General features: G+C 48.8%; 1 protein-coding gene and 1 long non-coding RNA gene across 4 annotated transcripts in view; both read left to right on the forward strand.

Annotated features, from left to right (window-relative positions):
* The window catches only part of LOC126510104 (tubulin gamma-2 chain), a 70,354-nt gene that overhangs the window by 42,931 nt on the left and 8,980 nt on the right, over nucleotides 1-18,443 (forward strand). The gene's annotated exons all lie outside the window — the stretch shown is intronic.
* LOC126510107 (uncharacterized) lies at nucleotides 14,601-16,109 on the forward strand. Its single transcript, XR_007594324.1, has 3 exons — nucleotides 14,601-14,680; nucleotides 14,804-14,932; nucleotides 15,062-16,109. It is a non-coding gene; the product is annotated as an uncharacterized lncRNA (long non-coding RNA).

The following is an 18,443-nucleotide window of genomic DNA, read 5'->3' on the forward strand; positions in this document are numbered from 1 at the left end:
TTGCGATCAGTGCCTTCAGTGGCGAACTCCTCCACGATGCCCTCGGGGCTGATGCCATGCTCAGCACACAGCTGTTTCCAGAACTCGAACCCAACTGGGGGAGGGGAAAGGAAGCCCAAGTCTGCTGGAGCCTTAAGGCCGGAAAAGCCCAGGCTCAGAGGCTATTACATTCAGGAAGGTGACCCAAGACGCCTGGAAGTTGTCACAGCCCAGGACTGAGGAGGCAGCTCTTGACTGGATCATCGGGCGCAACAAGGTAAGAAAGGTGGTTGTGGGAAGGACAAAAGGGATTGATGGGTACCAGGCACTTGAATGCGGGCCAAGGGATAGAACCAGAGACTGGCGGGGCTCGGCGGTCGCTTGCTCACTCTGGTTGCCGCACTGGCCAAGCTGCAGGGTGATGATATCCCGGGGCATCGCCGGTCAGACGTGAGCTCGTCCGCCCCAGGCCGGCGAGAGTCACAGCACAGCCTTAGAACGCCTGGCAGCCGGGCGCGCAGGACATGGGCAACGCGCTGTTTGCCGGTGTTTTGACGCGGACGCTGCGTCTGCGCGTGTGCAGTGTAGGCCACTGCGCAGCTAGCGTGCGGCAGAACCCATCCTGGGCATTATTTTCTCTTACCACAGGCACAGCTGGAATTCAGCACAGGCGCAGAGTGAGGCCACGCCCTCTCATGTCAGGCTGTGCGCTTGCGCAGCCGGACCTTGGCGAGAGTAAGAAACCCACTTGGATGTAGGGGAGGGGAAGAAGGAGCTGCCTGGTGGATGCACCAAGTGCGGGAGTCACCAGCCTACACCTGCCGGATGTGCTAGATTATGGGGCTAGATTTAAACCAATATTTTCTTAAGTGTTTGGGAATTGAACCCATGTTTCTGTGCATACTAAGCACCTGCTATACCACTTAGCTACCTGCTATACCACTCGGGATGTGTGATCCCGAGACACATTTCCTTTTTTTTCAATTTATATTCTATTTTTTACACTATACAAAATACAGAATTTACCATCTAGGGCAGGCTTGTGCCTTAAAAATCCCAGAACTTGGAAGACAAAGCAGATAGATCTCTGTGAGTTCTAATACAGTCTATTTAGTGAGTTTCAGGACAGCAGAGGCTACATAGTGAAACCCTGTGTAATAAGATAAGATAAATTACCCTCTCAGAAGGGCCAGTTGTCCTAAAGGCCCTTGCTGCCAAGTCAACCACTGAGTTTGATCCCAGACACTCAAGTTAGAAGGACAGAATCAAGAGCCGACACATGTATTGTCCTTTTACCTTTCTTTATGTATGCTCTTTCAGCGTACGAGCCAAAATAAGTAAACCCAAAAACTAAAAAAATGAGTACATAAATAAATTTAATGTCAAAGTCGTCTCCTTCAGACATTTGAAGATTTTCTACAGCCAGGAGTGGCGGTACACACTTGGTATCACAGCACTTGGGTTAGTCGAAGGAGGAAGATTGTTCAGAGCAGGCCAGGCTAAGCTGCAAATCAAGACCTTGTCTTAAAAAAACAAAACAAAAAAACAACCTGGCAGTGGTGGCACACGCCTTCAATTCCAGCACCCGGGAGGCAGAGCTGTAAGTTTGAGGTCAGCCTGGTCTACAAGGAGAGTTCTATGACATCCAAGGCTACAAGGAGAAAACCAGCTTTGATTATTCTTGTGTCAGGCTATGACTTAGTTTTTACACCTAGAAAAGATCTGGATGGGTTGGTGAGATGGGCCAGTGGGAAAGGCAATTGTCCCATTGCCTGCTTTTGTTCTCCCCTCCCACCCTCGGAGCAAGCGGGAACAACAACCCCAGCCCCAGCTTGCTGTTTTCATCCTCCTGCAGATCCCACCCATCTTTCCTTTATGTGTTGTAGGGTCTGTTAGTCCCACAGTCCCACAACTACCCTGTCCTTTCTTCCAGCTGCACTGGGATAGTTCGACTTGGTCCCTGTGGGTCTTCGGTTCATCTGGAATTTATCTGGAGGCCTGCTGTGAGATAGGGGTCTATTTTATTGTTTCCATATGAACGTCCAATTGCCTTGTTGAGGGGTCTCAGCAAACTCTTCCAGACCCTGAAACATTCCAAGCAGCCAAGTGCTCACTTGTCGACCGTTCCCTGCATGCAGGCTGGACCACTGGCCACCAGCCGCAGGCTTCTGACTTCCTTTGGGTCTAGTTGTCCAGGTCTGGCTGCCTTTCTCTAGGAGGGAGACAATGAAAATGCTAGGCAAAGTATCTCTACCACGTCAAAATCAGACAAGGATTTTTTTCTTTCCTTTTAGAGAACTCAGCTGTTTTCCAGACCCTTTGCCTCATCTTCTGGAAGGCTCTAAATCACTCCACAGCCCTGCCAGCCTACCCTGGCTGCCTCCCTTACCCGTGCTAGGCATCTTTCTCTTACAGGTTAGTTAGCAAGCAACCCCAAGAGGAAGTGACAGGGAGGGCCTGGCTACTGTCCTTGAAGTTCGAGGGTAGGATGGGAGAGCCCAGGTTTGTACCTGCAGGGTGGGCGATCTTCAGAGGCCAGGCCTTCTGGGAGTCTACCCAGGAGCCCTGACAAATGGGAGTGAACTCGCCTCCCCAGCCTGTGTGCCTCATGGGGCTCAGTTTACTGCCTTTCAAATAAGCTGTAAGCAGTTGATGAACTCTTGGGAATAGGAGAATAAAATTTCACCTTTCTTGGATTAATAACAGTGCCACCTTCTACTCTGCCAGAAGTGGGGAGACTTTCTTCAAATCCAGGTTTTTAGGTAAGCAGGTGAGAACGTGCAGATTATACTCTGACATGGCAGAGGTGCTTTTCCACCTAGTCGTGTGGACATGAGTGGAGAACTGAGAAGCCTCTGTATTGGCAGAACTGAGGGCAAACTCTCCCAGCCATGGCTTAAATGAGGTGGAGAATGGGCACTTAGCGCATGCCCGGTGCACAGCAAACCTCTGAACACTGGCTGTTACTGTCACCCTGGATGTAACAGGCAATGAAGCACAGCTTCAGAGGAACTGCTACAGATAAACAATCTTATTCAGGGAACAAAGAAAATGGATAGTTAAGTAGCTAAAAACAAAACACCCAAACTCAGATAGCTATGAATGTACAGATGGGGTTTCAGATTTGAATTCTACTGATAAGCAGAAAGCTTAGGTAGATAGTTGGTCTCACCTCCCTGCAGGATCTCAAGGTTGTTTGTCTGTGGCTGGTGCTGAGTGTCCTTGATTCAAGGTTTTCTGATCCTGGTTATATAATTCATAGGATGTGGTGCCTTGGTCTGAGGCCTCAGCCTGTCTTTCATTATACCTGTAGCCTCTGTAAACTAGCAAGTGTGTTAAACAAGCAGGCCTTTTATTGTGGACATCCTAGTCCTGATGAAACCTGGGTCTGGGGGCCCCTTCATCTCAGTTCCTCTTTCTTCCTTTTCTCTTATTGAGATCAGGGTCTCACTGTGTAGCCCCGACTGCCTGGGAATTCACTATGTAGACCAGGTTGGTCTCAAACTTGCAGAGATCAACCAGCCACCACGCCTACCTGCACCTTTATTTCTGCCTTGTCCGAAGTTACTGCATTAGCAACTTGGTGTCTTGTGGAGGGAGAGAGAGGCTGAGGTGTAAGGTAGGGTATGAGACTGTTTTTTGGGGCCTGGAAGGAAGAGCAGTGTGTTAATTCTGCAGGAAGCTACATAAAGCTGCTCCTGGACTCCGGGTCAGGAATCTGTGACCTCCGGAAATTTAGCTTCCAAAGTTAAGGCATACTGTGTTGTTGGAATATTATTTTAACTAGGCTAAGGTGTGCTACATTTGTTTATATTTTTGGCGGTGTAAGGATGTGTTACATTTGTCTGTGCTGTTTCTCTTTAATTACATGAGGATGTGTGACATTTGTTTCATCTTACTGCCTAATGCACTTTATTGGCTAATATAGAGCTGAAGGACCAGCTGGGCAGAAGAGGGATAAGCCAGCAACAGAGAGAATAAATAGGCGAACTCCATGTTCCAGAGGAAGGAGAAAGGAATGAGGAGAAAGGGAGACACTCCCGAGGCAAGAACCCCAGCAGCAGCCAGCAGACACAGGAAACAGTGAAAGTGAGACACAGAAAGAAGGAAAGGTAAAAAGCCCCCAAAAAAATGCAGATAAAGAGAAACAGGTTAATTTAAGTTAAAAGAGCTAGCTGGACAGGAGTGTGAGCTAGGCCAAGCAGTCAAAACTAATAGTAAGTTGCTGTGTCATGATTTAGGAACTGGTTGGTGGCCCTAAAAGAAATAGCCGGGCACAATACTGTGTCCACAAGATGGCTCAGTGGGTAAAGGTACTTGCCACCAATGTGAGAACCTGAGTTCATCCTCTGAACACATATAATGGAAGGGGGTTATCACTTACCACAAGTTGTTCTCTGACCTACACAAAAATCCCACTGGGAGAGGCAGGCAAATCTGAGTTTGAGACCAGCTTGGTCTAAAGAGTGAGTTCTAGGGTAGCCAGGACTGTGCAGAGAGACCCTGTCAGTAAAAACAAAGACCAGGATGAGGGCTGGAGAGATGGCTCAGTGGTTAAGAGCACTGACTGCTCTTTCAGAGGACCCAGGTTCAATTCCCAGCACCCACATGGCAGCTCACAACTGTCTGAAGTTACAGTTGCAGGGGATCTGACACCTTCACACCAAGGCACATAAAATAAAATTAAATAAACCATAAAAATGTTTAAATAAAAAAGACCAGGGTGAACCGGCTGGGGCGATGGCTCAGTGCTTCCTCTGACCTGCTCCATGGCACAGGCGCAGCTTCAGTTGCTCACACACACATTACTAACAACCGAATAGACAAAGAGGCAGGGGTTGAGCCAGGCCTGGTGCTGAGCCCTGAGTTCGCTGCAATCGGGAGGTGAAGGCACAAGGACAAATTCAAAACTGTCGTCATCTGCATAACAAGTCTGAGAACAGCCTGCGCCCTCCCAAAAAAGGCAGAGGTGACCTCTGTGTGTAATAATGGCTTGCCTAGAATGCACAACAATGCCTGGGTTCGATTCCTAGCACCGAATAAAAAGTGGGTGTGGTGGTGGACACCTGTAAACCCAGCACTGAGGTACTGGATGTGGAGATCAGAATCCAGTGTTAAGAAATCCTTGACTACACAGAAAGATTGCAGGCCATCCTGAGCTACGTGAGAGAACCAGTGTTGAAAAATAAGAGTCAGGGACCAGTGAACACGCGGTCATCCTGCCAGTCTGCCTGCTGGGTGACAAAGCTTTTACTGGGGAGAAGCAACAGCACCTCTGCTCAGCCCAGACAGGGCGCCCACGGCACACAACAGTCAGGGTGACACCAAAGTCCAAGTTGGTGAACAATTGAGTTTAATTGGGGTTACTAATGCAGCAATTCTCAACCCGTGAGTCGCAAACCCATTGGGGGTTGAAGGATCCTTCACAGGAGTCTCCTAAGACACCCAGAAAATACAGATATTTACATTATGACTCACAGCAATAGCACAATTACAGTTAGGAAGAAGCAATGAAAATAATTTGATGGCTGGGGTCACAACATGAGGAACTGTGTTAAAAGGTCTCAGTGTCAGGAAGGTTGAGAACCCCTGGATGACAGGAATATGGGTGAGGGGTTACTCAAAGACAGTTGCATCAACAGCCCAGCATGGGTGACAGCTCACACAGCTGGGAACCTGGAGCACACTTCACAGCCTGCAGGCAGCCCACCTGCTTGGAGACTGTCCTTTCCCTGTGCCTCAGTTGGGCTAAACCCCTTCTTCCAGGCAGCTCAGCTGGTCTCTGCCTCTTCAGGGCAGCTGCTCTGGCCTGAGAGTTTTCTTTTTGGTTTGACTGCTTTTCTGAGGGAACTCTCCTTTTCATTGTTTAATCTGGGGAGAGGGGGGGGGTGCTAGTGAACCCTGTCAGTTTCAGGAACTTCCTGAAGTTACTTTGAGTTGTTTACTTTTGAGCTTAAGGCCCTGCCCTGGAGGATGGAATGTTACAATTTGGGAGGACACAGTTACACAACACTGCCGGCCCACCCTCACTGAGACAAAGCTGAAGAGCTCCCAGACTCAGGATGGCTACTGGACCAAGTTCCAAGCAGAAAAAGGGGAGCAAAGGAGGGTGGCGCATCCAGCTGTACTCACCCTCTCCATTTTTGTAACTTATTTGATGCCTGGGGAGCCTGATGCTTTCTGCATGGCAGACAAGAATTCTACTTAGTCACATTCCTCAGCTCTATTTTAATATTATGGTTATCAGTACTATGCAATAACAATAATGATAGTGATGATGATGACTACAAAGACAAGACCTTGCTGTGTCTCCCTGGCTGGTTTCCAACTTGCAGTCTTCCTGCCTCAGCCTCCTGCGTGCTAGAATTACAGCTTGCCATGATGCCCACCTTTAGCTCTATTTTTTGTGTTGTTTTTTTTTTCTTTAAAAACACATCCCGTGGCATGTACACATGTCTTCTCTTTAATTTTTTTTTTTTCAGGGGGGATTTCAAGACAGGGTTTCTCTTGTAGCCTTTGGAGCCTGACCTGGAACTAGCTCTTGTAGACCAGGCTGGTCTCAAACTCACAGAGATCTGCCTGCCTCTTCCTCCCGAGTGCTGGGATTAAAGGCGTGCGCCACCACTGCCCGGCTTTAATTTTTTTTTATGTGCATTGGTATGAGGATGTCCAGTCCCCTGGAACTGGAGTTACAGACTGTTTTTAGCTCCCTTGTGGATGCTGGGAATTGAAACTTGGTCCTCCGGAAGAGAAGCTAGCCCTCTTAACCACTGAACCAGCTCTTCAGCTCCTGGTTTTTGGTTTTTCAAGACAGAGTTCCTCTGTATAGCTTTGGAGCCTGTCTTGGAACTCTCTGTGTAGACCAGGCTGGCCCAGGACTCACAGAGATCGCCTGCCTCTGCCTCCCAAGTTGGGAATAAAGGTGTGCGCAGTTGCCAGGTCCTACTCTAAAGCATTACCCTTGTGCCAGGTGTGGTGGCTCATGCCCGCTAATCCCTGTAATCAGAAGCAGAGACCAGTGAATCTCAGAGTGATTCCAGTCAGGTCTACAGAGTGAGTTCCAGGTCAGCCATAGATACATACTGAGACTGTGTTTCAGGAAACCTAAATAAGGAAATTACTACTTTGCTTTGTTCAGAAAAACTCCTCCTCTGAGCCCCATGCTATCAACTCTAGCACTGTCTGTGGCAGAAATCCCCAGTGATCGCCTTCATTTGTTTGTTTGTTTTTCAAGGAGATCTATGTCAAGGGACCTAAGTCAAATGCCAGAACCTTCTGGCAGCAAGGACTCTCAGGGGCGTGTCTACTGTGTCCTGGCAGGACATTTCAGGCATTTCTTTGTTCACACAATGTGACTGTGCCAGTTCCCAATCATGAGAAAAAGAAGAGAGGCAAAATTCCTGTTCCCCTGCGCAGGCGGCCAGTGACAGAGTATTTGTGAGACGGTGAAAGGATTTGCCCTTCAGGCCAGTTAACAAGAGAAAACCAGCAGGAGCAAGGAGCAGTGAGCAAGCAGCAAATGTCTCTAGCCTGACTCCCTGCATCCACACTCACTCCAGCCTCTGCTCTCCATCAAGTCCCACCTTCGACCCCCGAGATCGCAGGTCCTTATGGGTAGTTCTTGGAACCGCCTTTTCTTGACCTTTTCACTTCCTGTGCCCTCCACCTCTCCTCTGCTTCAGATGAAATCTTTCTGCAGCCCCACAAGGCTCTCCACCGACGCAATAATCCAAATCAGACCAGATAAAACCGAATTAGAAAAAAGCCAGGTTTAATGGATACCAATGCTCCGGAAGGCTTTCCAGCCCCCAAGACAGGAGCTGGGGGAAAGGAAGACCTGAAAGCCTTGTGTTTAATCCTGGGGTGGAGCTTAAATACCCTGTGGGAGTGGTCTTGAGCGTCTCTGGTGTGTGTGTGTGTGTGTGTGTGTGTGTTATTGTTTGGGGAGCTTTTTCCCGGGGGTGGAGTCTGGACTGAGGCAACTCCCAGGGGAGGGGGCTTGGGATGGACTTCCACCTGAACTTTCCAGATTTTTTAGATATATGGAAGCCAGGGGCTGTGGTGTGGCCTTAACCCAAACAGCCCACACCATGGCTAGGTCCCAAGACTGGCCCTAATGCTACTCCTTAACTTTAAACGTTTCAATTTTATTTTATTTATTTAAATTTTTCAGGGGGGATTTCAAGACAGGGTTTCTCTTGTAGCCTTTGGAGCCTGACCTGGAACTAGCTCTTGGAGACCAGGCTGGCCTGGGATTCACAGAGATCCGCCTGTCTCTGCCTCCTGAGTGGTGGCATTAAAGGCGTGTGCCACCGCCACCCGGCTTTATTTAACTTTTTTAGGTTGATATTTATTTTATGTGTATGAGTGTTCCACCTGCATGTGTGCATGTATGCATGTATGTGCAGCACAAGCCTAGTGCCTTTGAAGGCCAGAAGAGAGTGTCAGAGCCTGCAGCTAGAGTTTCAGGTGATTGCCATCTCCCCAGGGTAGGTGCTGTGAACCACACTCAGGTTCTCTGCAAAATCCTCTTAATCGTTGAACCACCTCGCCCACCCTTAACCTTTATTTATTATTATTACTATTATGAATAGATTGTGTGTGTGTGATGTTCCTATGACAGCAGGCACATGGATGCCACTGCGTGTATATGGAAGGCATAAGATAACTTCCGAAGACTGGTTCTCTCCTTACAATGTGGGTTTCAGGGATTTGAACTCAGGCCATCAGGTTTGCACAGCCAGTGCTCTCAACTGCTGCATCATCTCGAAAGTCCTATATTTGGGGGGGGGGGGTCTGTGCACACGTGTGCAGGTGCCCTTAGTTGTGTGGGTGTGGATGTCTGTGCACACGTGTGCAGGTGCCCTTGGTTGTGTGTGTATGGGGGTGTCTGTGCACACGTGTGCAGGGGCCCTTGGTTGTGTGTGTGGGTGTGTGTACACATGTGTGTAAGTGCCCTTAGTTCTGTGTGTGTCTGTGCACACGTATGCAGGTGCCCTTAGTTGTGTGTGTCGGTGTCTATGCACGTGTGCAGGTGCCCTTGGTTGCGTGGGGGGTGTCTGTGCACACGTGTGCAGGTGCCCTTGGTTGCGTGGGGGGGTGTCTGTGCACACGTGTGCAGGTGCCCTCGGTTGTGTGTGTGGTTGTCTCTGCACATGTGTGAAGGTGCCCTTGGTTGTGTGTGGGGGGTGCAGGTGCCCTTGGAAGGCAGAGGTGTCTGGTCCCCTGGTCCTGGAGTTACAGGCAATTGTGAGACACCTGACGTGGGTGCTGGGAACTGAACTCTGGTCCTCTGGACGAGCAGCACGTGTTCTTGTCCTTAACTCTTCTGGAAGAGCAGTGTGTGCTCTTGGTCCTCTTAACCACTGAGGCATCTCACCAGTCCCTACCCCCATTCTTAACCTTAAACTTGACTGGCTGCTAGTGACTGTAGCACAAATTCTAACTGGAGTCAGGTATTAGGGGATGAAAGCTGAGAGAGATCAGAGCAGCAAAGGAGCCAGCCACTGGAGAGTTCTTACCTCTACCAGCGCTCGGACAGAAGGGGTGATCCTGTTTCTCTGAATCCTCAGACTGCTTCTGAGCTGTCTCCTTCCACCTTAAAGTCCTCTCTCTGCCCAGCCATGCCACTCCTGTCTCCTCCTCCCTAGTGTTGGGATTAAAGACATGTGATCCCAAGTGCTGGGATCATCTTTGCGTGAGCCTCCACCACCTGGCTCTGCTTCTCTGTTAGACACATTCAATCTCGTGTAGCCCAGGGTGGCCTTGAACTCACAGAGAGCCGCCTGTCTCAATCTCCCAAGTGCTGGGACTAAAGATGTGTGCCACCACTGCCTGGCCTCTATGGCTAACTCGTGGCTTAGCTCTGCACTCTGATCTTCAGGCAAGCTTTGTGAGATCACAAACAAAAATACCGCTCCATATGACTGCATCTCCTGCACTTCTATTTCCTTTGTTTTGGTCTCTTTGTCTTCCTAGGGTTGCTTTCACTCTCCTACACTGGCTGTGACCTTGTGGGTTTACATCCTTCTCCCTGGAGTCTGGATGAGCCAATCTAATTCTCCTGTCTTCCCTTCATCTTCAACTCTTGATGAAACCGGGGACGTAGCTCTCCCTACCCGTCTGCTCTCTCACCCCTGCAGCGGAGTACAGGCGAAGACAGTGCGAGCTCAAGCTGCAGACAGTTGCCATGGCAACTCGGTCTCCAACCTTGCCATCCTCCTCCACCCCCCTGGCCTGGGAGTCCTGAGCTGTCCTTGTCAGCTCTCTTCGGTTTCCTACCTTTGTCTCCCTCCTTTCTCATTCTCCTCACGGAGAACTTCACCCCTACTTGACAGTGAAAATTGGAGCCATCATCCCGAAGCCCCCTCAACTTCCTGGCCCCCACTACCACCCTACTGGCTTATTTTTAACTGCTCTCATCCTTTGCTCCTTCCGGCAGTTAATCCCTCCACCTGAGCCCTGCATCCAGTAGCTCCACCTGCTCAAGGACCTTGGCGCTCCAAACCCCTGTCCCTTCAGTATTTAGATGTGGAAGTCTCTCCTGAATTCTGAAAAGCCAAGCTCCCCAGGCACCAGCTTCTGGTTTCATCAGTCCACATCCTTCCTTCTTGCCTTTCCTTTAGAATATTTGTTATTTTTAATACTAATAACATGTGAGCCACTGTGCCCAGCTGGCTCTTACCGATAGATGCCTTCTGTTGTTTGCTGGCTATTATTCTTTTCTGCATGAAAATAGTATACATGGGCCGATGACTGATTAACATCCAGTGTTGATGGGGCTTCTGAGAAATGGGTGCTTTGGTGCATTAAAATGGATATTTTTGTACATTATTCATGGTGTCATAAATGGCTGTAATCCTGAGGAGAACTGGCAGTCTTATTATCTGCCACGCGTGAGACTCTGACCTGGTGGCTCTGCTTTGAGGAGCGTATCCTAGGATGTTTACACAGTTTGTGCATGCCGGGGTTTTCTGTGGTGCTGTTCATAACAGTGAAAAGTGATGTGTATCTATCCATCAAAAATCTAGCTAAATATACGTTGCAAATCCCTGTGAAGAAATACAAAGGAAAGCTGGGCAATGGTGGCTCATGCCTTTAATCCCAGCACTCGGGAGGCAGAGGCAGGCGGATCTCTGGGAGTTCGAGACCAGCCTAGTCTACAAGAGCTAGTTCCAGGACAGGCTCCAAAGCCACAGAGAAACCCTGTCTCGAAAAAAAAAAAAAGAAAGAAAAAAGAAATACAAAGGAGCCCTTTATAAGAAAAAGAGAAAATAGGACCAGCGAGGTGACTCAGAGTAAAGGAGCGAGCTGAACAGGCATGGCAACCTGAGTTCAAACTCAGAAACTCATGTTAAAGTGGAAAAAGAGGACCAGCTTTGCAAAGTTGCTCTTCAACACCCACAGGTACATCAGATCCCCAGGCCCCAAGTGCCTGGTGCCTAGGAGGTCAGAAGAGGGTAGCAGATGCCCTGGGACTGGAGTTAGGGCCAGTTGTGAGCTGCTGTGTGGGTGCTGGGAACTGAACCTGGGTCGTCTGCAAGAACAAGTGCTTTTTTTAACCACTGAGCCATCTCTTCAGTATCATACCCTTTTTGTTCTGTAGACCAGGCTGGTCTTGAACTCACAGAGATCCGCCTGCCTCTGCCTCCAGAGTGCTGGGATTAAAGGCATGCGCCATCACCACCTGGTGTTACTGTGTGTGATGTACATGTATATGTGCATGTGTGTTCCTGTGTATGCACATGCATGTAAGGGCACATGGACACATTCCTACTTTTATAGAGGCCTTAAGTTGACATCAAGCGTCTTCCTCCAACACTTTCCACTTGTGTTTTTGAGGTGGGGCCTCTCACCGAACCTGAAGTTTGGCGATTCTGGCTAGTCTAGCAAGTCAGCTTGCTGTTGGGAATCGGCTGTGTTTGCCTCCTGAGTTCTGGGATTATAGACAGCCAAGACACCTGGCTGACTTTCACAAGGGTTTGGGGACCCAATCACTGGTCCCCTCCTGCTTACAAGGCAAGTGCTTTATCCACTATGCTATCTCCACAGCCCTGAGTCTGAGCATTTCTCACCCACCACTAGAGACGTTGAGTGTCATATGATTTATCATAAACGATTTATTCCCTCTACTCATTTATCACCGCCCTCCTCCTCCTCATCGGAGTGTTTGTCGCTCCCTTATTTTTTCCTCTTACCCAATCCCTAACCAGAACTTCCTGGCCTGGGCTGGTGCCACCCCCTCTGGAAGTCTTTCCTGGTGGTTGGTCTCTCTTGCCCTCCTCTTCCAACCTTGCCCAGGTCTACGACTTAATTTTAAAAGATTTTACTCTGTGTGTGTGCATGTATGATGTGTGTGTGTGTGTGTATGTGTGTATGTGGATGTATGTAGATGTGGGATGGGGATTTTTGTGGCGATCAGAGAACAACTTGTGGTAAGTGATTCAGCCCTTCCATCATGTGGGTTCAGAGAATGAACTCAGGTTCTCAGGTTTGGTGGCAAGCACCTTTACCCACTGAGCCATCTTGTGGACACAGTATTGTGCCAGGCTGTTGTTTCTTTTAGGGCCACCAACCAGTTCCTAAATCATGATATAGCGACTTAATAGTTTTGAATGCTCAGCCTAGCTCAGGCTCCTGTCCAGCTAGCTCTTTTGTCTTAAATTAACCTGTTTCTCTTTATCTGCATTTTGCCTTGGGGCTTTTTACCTTTCCTATCTTCCTTCTTTCTGTGTCTCACTTTCACTGTTTCCTGTGTCTGCTGGCTGCTGCTTGGGTTCTTGCCCGGGGCATGTCTCCCTTTCTCCTCGTTCCTTTCTCCTTCCTCTGGAACCTAGATTTCTCCTCCTATTTATTCCCTCTGCTTGCCTGTTTCTGCCTCCTCTGCTGAGCTGTTGGTCATTCAGCTTTTTATTGGACCAATTGAGTGCCTTAGGCAGTAAGATGAAACAAATGTCACACATCCTCATGTAATTAAAGAGAAACAGCACAGACAAATGTAACACATCCTTACACCGCTAAAAATATAAACAAATTAGCACACCTTAGCCTAGTTAAAATAATATTCCAACAACACAGTATGCCTTAACTTTGGAAGCTAAATTCCCCGAGGTCACAGATTCCTGACCCGGAGTCCGGGAGCAGCTTTATGTAGCTTCCTGCAGAATTAGCACACTGCTCTTCCTTCCAGGCCCCAAAAAACAGTCTCATACCCTACCTTACACCTCAGCCTCTCTCTCCCTCCACAAGACACCAAGTTGCTAATGCAGTAACTTCGGACAAGGCAGAAATAAAGGTGCAGGTAGGCGTGGTGGCTGGTTGATCTCTGCAAGTTTGAGACCAACCTGGTCTACATAGTGAATTCCCAGGCAGTCAGGGCTACACAGTGAGACCCTGACCTCAATAAGAGAAAAGGAAGAAAGAGGAAATGAGATGAAGGGGCCCCCAGACCCAGGTTTCATCAGGACTAGGATGTCCACAACAAAAGGCCTGCGTGTTTAACACACTTGCTAGTTTACAGTGGCTACAGGTATAATGAAATATAGGCTGAGGCCTCAGACAAAGGCACTACATCCTATGAATTATATAACCAGGATCAGAAAACCTTGAGTCAAGGACACTCAGCACCAGCCACAGACAAACAACCTTGAGATCCTGCCTGGAGGTGAGACCAACTATCTACCTAAGCTTTCTGCTTATCAGTAGAATTCAAATCTGAAACCCCATCTGTACATTCATAGCTATCTGAGTTTGGGTGTTTTGTTTTTAGCTACTTAACTATCCATTTTCTTTGTTCCCTGAATAAGATTGTTTATCTGTAGCAGTTCCTCTGAAGCTGTGCTTCATTGCCTGTTACATCCAGGGTGACAGTAACAGCCAGTGTTCAGAGGTTTGCTGTGCACCGGGCATGCGCTAAGTGCCCATTCTCCACCTCATTTAAGCCATGGCTGGGAGAGTTTGCCCTCAGTTCTGCCAATACAGAGGCTTCTCAGTTCTCCACTCATGTCCACACGACTAGGTGGAAAGGCACCTCTGCCAAGTCAGAGTATAATCTGCATGTTCTCACCTGCTTACCTAAAAACCTGGATTTGAAGAAAGTCTCCCCACTTCTGGCAGAGTAGAAGGCGGCACTGTTATTAATCCAAGAAAGGGTGAAATTTTATTCTCCTATTCCCAAGAGTTCATCAACTTATTTGAAAGGCAGTAAACTGAGCCCCACGGGGCACACAGGCTGGGGAGGCGAGTTCACTCCCATTTGTCAAGGCTCCTGGGTAGACTCCCAGAAGGCCAGGCCTCTGAAGATCACTCACCTTGCAGGTACAAACCTGGGCTCTCCCACCCTATCCTCAAACTTCAAGGACAGTAGCCAGGCCCTCCCTGTCACTTCCTCTTGGGGTTGCTTGCTAACTAACCTGTAAGAGAAAGATGCCTAGCACGGGTAAGGGAGGCAGCCAGGGTAGGCTGGCAGGGCTGTGCAGTGGTTTATAGGGTTTTTACCAAACTCCAAAAGATTCTAGGCGGAAAGGAAAGAAAAGCAAAGCCCTTGTCTGATCGTGACGTGGTAGAGATACTTTGCCTAACAATTTTCAGTGTCTCCCTCCTAGAAAGAGGCAGCCAGACCCGGACAGTCAGACCCAAAGGAAGTCAGAAGCCTGCAGTTGGTGTCCAACAGTTCCATCTGCCTGCAGGGAGCAGTCGACAAGTGAGTACTTGGCAGCTTGGTGTGTTCCAGGGGCTGTAAGAGCCTGCGCCAACCCCTCAACAATTGGTTCAGAGACAACTGGACATCCATATGGAAAACATAAAATAGACCCCTATCTCACAGCAGGCCTCCAGATAAATTCCAGATGATCTACAGGAAGCGATCTGAATGATCCCAGCATAGCTGGACAAAGCTAGAATAAATGTGGGGCTGTGGGACCAACAGGCCGTACAACACATGAAGCAAAGCAAGGTAGGATCTGTATGGGCATGAGAATGGCAAACAGAACCTGGGGTCGTCCCCCCTTGCTCTGAGGGTGGGAGGGGAGAACAAAATTATTTCTAAATTAAAAAAAACATTTTATTATTACTGTGTTTACAGTATGTGCATATAAAGGTCAGAGGCCAACCTGGTCTATGGAGCGAGTTCCATGACAGCCAGCCAGAGCTACACAGAGAAACCCTCTCGCAAACAAAGGAACAAGAAAAATTAAAATTCTGGCTCTAAAGATGTATTGTCTTCTATGTGTATTGGTGTTTGGGTTGCAGGGTCTGTGTACCACATGTGTGCAGTGCAGGCAGGGACCAGAAGGGGGCATGAGATCCTCTGGAGCTGGAGTTACAGACAGTGCTGAGCCACCACTCAGTGCTGTGCAACAGTTTCCAACAAATCTGGAACATTCCATGATGCAGGGAAGCTCCTTAAGCGGGAGGTAAAACACTCAAAATAACTTCAGGAAGTCCCTGAAACTGACCAGAATCATTAGGTCCCTCCCTGCCAGAGTAAGCAATAAAAGCCGAGAGTCCCTCTTAGACAAAGAGAAGATGAGCTACAGAAAAGGATTGTCAGACTGGACAGGCTCCCTGGAAGAAGCAGAAGCCAGGCAAGCTTCCAGGAAGAGGCTCAGACCCCCTGAGGCAGCGGGAAAGGAAGCTTTCCAACCTGATGAGCTACCTGCGCGGTGTCAGCTTCCAGTCATGCTGCTGTGGGCTTTGGTGATGCGGCTGTCATTGAATCATTTCTGCTCCTGTAAGTCACCCCTCACCCCTATTCCTGTCAGTAACCCCAATAAAACTCCTTGCTTCACCAACTTGGCCTTTGGTGCTATCTGTACTATGGTCTGTTTGCTCTAGGCTCCCTGTCTGGGGTGAGTAGATGTGTGTGTTGTGTCTCCCCAGGAAAAGTTTATCACAATCACACAGGTGCTGGGAATCAAACCAAAACCCCCAACTCCTGAGCCATCTCCCCAATTGCAATGGTTTTTGTTTTAAGCAAAAGGAGAGCTGTGATTTTAGTCTGAGGGAAAGGCACTAGCCTCATGTGAGAACAAAGTCCTAGAGCCTGTCCGCAATGTCGCAAGAAGAAAAGGGAGAGGGAGAAGGAAGCCATTGAGAGAAGAATGGATCAACAACAAGTAAGACATATATATATATATATATATATATATATAATAAAAAGTATTATTCAATCATTTTGTTTGTTTTTGTTTTCAGAGACAAGGTTTCTCTCTGTGTAGCTTGGCTATCCTAGAACTCACTCCATACACCAGGCTGCCCTTGAACTTAGAGATCTGCCTGCTTCTTCCTCTTGCTTGCTGGGATTAAAGGCCTGCACCACCACTACCCAGTTTATTATTCAAATTTACAAGGGAAAGCCATCCTGACATGGGTTCAAATGGAGGAATCCTAAAGAATTGTGCTACCTGAAATAAATGGACAGAAACAAAAGGGAAAATGCTGCAGGCCACCACTTAGGTCCACAGAGGCAAAGTCCTAATACAGAGAAAATAGACACTGTCACAGGCGCGGACCATCCAGGGGTACAGAGTTCCAGTCTGGGAAGATGGAAAAGTTCTGACTGGGCGGCACAGGCCTGCCATGCAAGGACTAGAGAAACACCAGCACGAGGAGGATCAAGAGTTCAAGGTTATTATGGGCTACAGAGTGAGGCTGAGACCAGCCTGGGCCACGTGAAACCTTGTTCCTCCACTTCCCCCCCCAAAAAATCAAAACAAAAAGTTCTGAATGAGGTCGTGATCATTAAAAACACTATAGACCTTCATTCCACAGGACAGTACACTTTCAAAAAAGGTTAAAATAGGAACAGGTTAAAGGTTAAAATGGGAAAATTTGAATATTTTTCCCCCTGGTTTTTGGAGAAAGGATTCCTCTGTGTAGAAGCTTTGGCTGTCCTGCAACTCAGTCTGTAGACCAGGCTGGCCTCACACTCACAGGGATCCGCTTGCTTCTGCCTCCCAAAATGCTGGGATTAAAGTTGTGCTGCCTGGGTATTTATTCATTTTTGATACACTATAGCTCGGGCTGTCCTAGCTCTCACTCTGTAGACTAGACAGGCTTGACTCTCTCTGCTGAGTGCAGGGATGAGAGGTGTGTGCCACCACATGTACCGACTTTTTAACACATTTGTCTGTCTGTCTAATCATTTTACTTAGTGTCTGTTCGTAGACTCTAAGAGCATGCATACAGAGAGGTCAAAGGACAATTCAGGAGTAGCTTCTTGATTCCCTCCTTCTACCATGAGGGTACCCGGATTAGGATTGGCACTAAGGGGCTTTTAGGACACCTGGCCAGTCTGAGAAGGTAATTTATCTTATTTTATTAGACAGGGTCTCACTATGTAGCCTCAGCTGGCCTGAAACTCACTTAAACAAACAGGCTGGCCTAGAACTCAGATATCCACCTGCCTTTGCTTCGCACGTGCTTGCTAGGATTATAAGACAGGAGCAACCACACCTGGCCCCAGATGGTAAATTTTGTATTTTGTATTTTGTGTAGTGTGAAAATAAGAAAATAAAATTGAAAAAAAAAAAGAACTATGTCTCGGGATGGCTGCGTAGCTAAGTGGTATAGCAGGTGCTTAGTATGCACAGGAACATGGGTTCAATTCCCCAACCATTAAGAAAATGTTGGTTTAAATCTAGCCCCATAATCTAGCACATCCGGCGGGTGTAGGCTGGTGACTCCCGCACTTGGTGCACCCACCCGGCCGCTCCTTCCTCCCCTCCCCCACATCCCAGTGGATATCCTCGGCTTTCTAAAGGTCTTGCTGCGCACGCGCACATCCTGACATGAGGGGCGTGGCCTCACTCTGCGCCTGTGCTGAATTCCAGCTGTGCCTGTGAAGAGAGAAAATGATGCCCAGGATGAGCTCTGCCGCCCGCCGGCTGCGGAGAGGCCCACACTGCACACGCGCAGACCCGGCGTCCGCGTCAAAACACCGGCAAACAGCGCGCTGCCCATGTCCTGCGTGCCCGGCTGCCAGGCGTTCCTAGGCTGGGCCGTAACTCCCGCCGGCCTGGGGCGGACGAGCTCCCGTCTGACCGGCGATGCCCCGGGAGATCATCACCCTGCAGCTGGGCCAGTGCGGCAACCAGAGTGAGCAAGCGACCGCCGAGCCCCGCTAGTCTCTGGTTCTATCCCTTGGCCCGCATTCAAGTGCCTGGTACCCATCAATCCCTTTTGTCCTTCCCACAACCACCTTTCTTACCTTGTTGCGCCCGATGATCCAGTCAAGAGCTGCCTCCTCAGTCCTGGGCTGTGACAACTTCCAGGCGTCTTGGGTCACCTTCCTGAATGTAATAGCCTCTGAGCCTGGGCTTTTCCGGCCTTAAGGCTCCAGCAGACTTGGGCTTCCTTTCCCCTCCCCCAGTTGGGTTCGAGTTCTGGAAACAGCTGTGTGCTGAGCATGGCATCAGCCCCGAGGGCATCGTGGAGGAGTTCGCCACTGAAGGCACTGATCGCAA

This window comes from Alexandromys fortis, unplaced genomic scaffold, assembly GCF_014885135.2.
Source record: "Alexandromys fortis isolate MF-2015 unplaced genomic scaffold, M_Fortis_MF-2015_v1.1 scaffold_31, whole genome shotgun sequence".
NCBI lineage: Eukaryota > Metazoa > Chordata > Mammalia > Rodentia > Cricetidae > Alexandromys > Alexandromys fortis.